Source organism: Salvia miltiorrhiza, chromosome 5 (assembly GCF_028751815.1).
Source record: "Salvia miltiorrhiza cultivar Shanhuang (shh) chromosome 5, IMPLAD_Smil_shh, whole genome shotgun sequence".
NCBI lineage: Eukaryota > Viridiplantae > Streptophyta > Magnoliopsida > Lamiales > Lamiaceae > Salvia > Salvia miltiorrhiza.
In genome coordinates this window covers 21,559,471-21,564,220 of record NC_080391.1, presented here as the reverse complement: position 1 = coordinate 21,564,220, position 4,750 = coordinate 21,559,471, and positions in this window count along the sequence as shown.

Below are 4,750 nucleotides of genomic sequence, written 5' to 3'. Positions count from 1 at the left end.
GTTCTAGGTCGAACTTTCTCTCTCTAAACCGAGATGGGCTGCTGTCTCAGCGGCGGAAACCGCAGTCACGAGGCGGAGAACCGCCGCTCCATCGACGGAGAGCCGCCGACGTCACCGCGCGGAATCATCGAAGTGGAAACCGTTAAAGAGGTGCTGCTGGAGACGGCCGTCGCTCCCAAAGCCGACGAGAAGCTGAAGCCGGCGCCGCCGGAAAATCAAGAATGGAAGCCGGAACTCCGGCCGGCGGCGGCGATGGCCGGGAATCGCGACGCGCCCGGGAAAGACGGCGGCGACACCGCCTCGGAGGTTACCGAGGTATCGGAAATCGGCAGCTACAGCGAGAGTTTGTCGACGACGGCGGGGATGGAGCGGAGCGCCGACGTCGACGACGGCGTGGTCGATCAGCGGCCGCCGCCGAGGAAGCGGAGGGCGCTCGGCGGGGGGAGGGGGGGGGGGAGAGGGTGGTGGCCAGGAGAGTGGCGGCTCCGCCGCCGGAGAAGAGGGGTCAAGTGGCGCCGTTGAGGCCGGTTCGCGGGAGGCAGGTAGCGCCGCCGCGTAATGCGGCGGATGAAAATGGGGGTGGGAGGAGGAAGGATCTTGCGGAGGGCTGTGAGATGAGGCCGAGGTCGCCGGCGAAACGGGAGGAGGAGGTGGCGCCGCCGCGGAAGGAGAGTGATCAGAAGACTCCGGCGGCGGCAGAGGCTCCAAACGGCGCCGTAGCGGCGGGGGAAGCTGAGACGCTCGAGAATCCTGTTGTATCATTAGAATGCTTTATCTTTTTGTGAGGGAACTTTTTATTGCTATTGCTTTCAACGACGCCGTTTCGCTATATGTTTGTTGTAAACAAAATTAAGATATGTTTTTTTTCTTTTCTCTTTTTATGATTTTTTTTTCCTTTTTAAGATATGTTTTTTTTTCTTTTTCCTTTTTCCTTTTTAAGATAAATTTTTTTTCTTCCTTCTTTTTATAATGTTGTAAATTTTTGTTTAACATTCGAGAAAAGGGATTTGTGGAAGGATTATAAGTTACTATTTATTAAACGTGTTTTGATTTACAAATAGATACTCTTGGCACAATAAATACTCATTCTATTTCATTATAAGTAGCTTAAAATTTTTCGATACCGAAATTAAGGAAAATGTGTAAATTGATTGAAAATTATAAGGCCTATCTTTTTTAAGAGTTAAAAATTTTCATTTATAAAAATATACAACTTATAATGAAACAGCCTAAAATAAAATACAAGTTACTTTTAATGAAATTATTATTATACTTAGAATGAAACAGCCTAAAATAAAATACAAGTTACTTTTAATGAAATTATTATATTTGTTACATATGCGTTAACTCCTAAATTATAGGAGATGAATTTGGCTTATGCAAGAGTATGGGATAGCTTTTAATTTTTTTCCTCGCTTCTCCGACAAAATCATTTGGCTCCCATGCATAAAGAAATTCAAATTAGAGGCATTAAAATTTGAATGCATTTTTATGTGGGATGATTTGACATATAAGTTGAAATGTATTAAAAAATAAAAGAGGCAATCGCACATAGTAACATAATTTTTAATTTACAACACGTTTTTTCAAATCTCAACACAAGAAATAGAGTAAATATTTTGGTTCACAAATCACAACATTAGTTTATTTTTGGTCGAGTTTCTATGCATTCTAGAGTTTTAAATTTATTATTTTTTTCTTTTTGAATACATAGCTTCATTTCTCTCTACTTTCATTATAGTTAAAGCCAATGTTTATATTGAAAAAGTATACGTGAATTTTTTTTCGAAAAAAAAAAAGTATACGTGAATTAGTTGTAATTTTTTGACAGCTTCGTCAATTTTGAGTTCGTCTAATATCAACAAATGCTATAAACCACACAATATGTCATATTTTTTGTAACAAGATTTAGAATCGTATTGTGAATCAGAAAATGAGTAAAATAGTACTCCCCAAGTCCCACTAAAAATAGCTTGTATTCTATTTTGGGTTATCCCATTATAAGTAACTTATTTATATAAAAAAGAAAAATTTAACCCATAAAAATTGTAGATCCTACCACTTTTAACCACTATAAAAATGCAATAAAGTAATTCGCATTTTCAGTGAGATAAAGAGAATAATATGTATTCACAATTTAAAGCCAAAGATCTTAGGTTCATGTCCACTCTAACACAATCTTTATACTCCAAGTATCCAACATTTTAAATAAGGTAAATGCTCTTTAAACCTCAAATATTTTCACACTATCAATTATATCCTGAATTATCGTAATTTGTTAAACTTTGAACTATTAATTTTGTATCAATTGTACCATTCGCCCATTTTTTTGCTCCAAAGATTTGACGTGGCTCACCAGATGGTATGATGGATATATTAAAATTATTCTTTTTTCCTTACATTATGTAAAATGACGTGATTATATGTCTTATTAATTAAAAAGGAAAAGGGTTAAAAATAGATGAATGGTACGATTGATACAAAATTGATAATTCAAGATTTAAAAATTTATTTTTGATAGTTAAGGATATAGTTTGAGATTTAAAGGGATATTCTTTTAAAAAAAATGGCAATGTCCAATTAACCAAAGTAAAATTGGAAAAGAGATGTACAAGCCCAACTGCTTTTGGGCCTCTTTTAGACCAAACAAAAGGGTAAAAGACAAAAATTGTTGACCAAAATAAAATACACTATGTTAGTTTTGATGGAAGGAGTAAAGTTTCTTGAGATTGGGTATCTATCTCTATTGAGATTTGTGATTTGTTGGACAAAAGCATTGGAATCTACTTCTTTCTCATATAAACAATGCTGAAATTTGGTTCAATACTTTTAATTTAGGACCAAATCACAAACACCATAACTACATGTCGGATTTAAGAACACATGTATGGCTGCAGTAACGGTTTATTCTCATTTAATCCTCGTATTTTTATGAATCAATTTTGTTAAGTACTGTGTTTTTTAAATATAGAAAGATGATAAGATGTACACAGATGAAATGTAACACGATTAGCGGGTGAAGATTCGATATATCTATTAATAGAGAGCGCTTTTAAAATAACTATTTTCAAGAAGGAAACACAATATTTGGTTATTAATTGAAAAAACACAAAATTTAACGATTTATTATGTGTAAGACTGTTTTGCCCCTAATTAGGGCGGACCGGATTCGGGTCGAATTTAGATTTGCGCACGAATTAGACACATATGACACTATTAGTGCCATATGTGCCAACTGAAAAAAAAAAAAAAAAAATCGAAGGATATGACACTAATGGCACTAATATGGGCCTATCGCCATAAGTACTATCAATGCAACACTACATAAGATAATATATGACACTAATGACATTAATATGGCCATAAGTATCATTCATGCAATACATTAAATGGAGAATCTAAACTCTAAATGGATAATGTAAACCCTAAATGATAATCTAAACCCTACCTGGAAGTGATCAAAATGGTCATATAACTGTACCCATCTAAATAATATCAGCACACTGGTATATGACCTTAATGACACTAATATGACAATAAGTACCATTCGTATAGCACTATTGGTACTAATATGATCATAAGTACCATTCGTGCAGCACTGAATATATGGCACCAATGACACTATAGTGTCATGTGTGTCTAATTCGCGCGCAAATTCGAATCCGACCCGGATTTAGTCCGCCCTAATTAAGGTCAAAATAGTTCTAAAATGTACTCCCTCCGTCCCATAATAAGTGGCCACATTCTTTTCGGCACGGAGATTAAGAAATGGAGTGTTATGTTTTAATTGAATGGGGCCCATCAAAATTATTGAGTTAATTAAAATAATTTCTTCCTCTTTTCACTCTCTCCCTCCCTCGTTCTTCCTGCCGCCGCCACTGGACGGCCGAGCCGTCGCCGGAGGCCGGCGGCTCTGCCTCCCCTCTCTCCTTTCACCTTGGACCTCTTCTTCCCTCATCTCCCGTTCCCCGTCGACCTCTCTCCCTCTCCCTTATCTCTCGCCTCTCCTCGCCGCGCCAAGCCGCGGCCGCGCCCCCTTCTCTGGCGACCCTTGCCGCCACCTATTCCTGCCCGGCGTCGCCCTCACCTCACTTCTCTCTCCTGGCCGACAGCAGCACCACCACCGCCGCCAACAACAACCACCCCCACCACCGCCACTCAAAAACCAGAAATCAAAACCTCGTCTCCCTCCCAATCTGCCAACAACCACCACCATCGTCGCCAACAACCACCACCGCCGCCAACAATCACCACCACCACCGCCACTCAAAAACCAGAAATCAAAACCAGATCTTGCCCCCAAACCAGATCTGAAAGAGAATAGATGGAGAGAGGGAGGACGACGACCTCAAATCGGCACACAGAGAGAGAGGGAGGACGACGACCTCACCCAAATCGGCGCAAGCGAGCCCTAGCCCCCAAATCGGTGCACGACCTCACGCATTTGGGCGGCGAGCTTCGAATCCCCCAAATCGCCCAAGGATGCGACGGTGAGAGGGAGGGAGAGAGAGATCACGAGATCTGTAACGAGAGAGAGAGGGAGAGAGGCGGCGACGGCGATATGGGCGAAAGGCGGCGGCGGAGATGGGGGTGGCATCCCGCCGGAGAAGAAGATAGAGGGGCTGTTGCTCTCTCTATGTGTGTGTATAGGGTGTATATGTTTATTTTAAACATAATTTAGGGTTTAGTTAGTAACTTAATTAATGATCCTAATTAAGTTAAATTATTTCCATTTTTAGAAAGCAGCCAC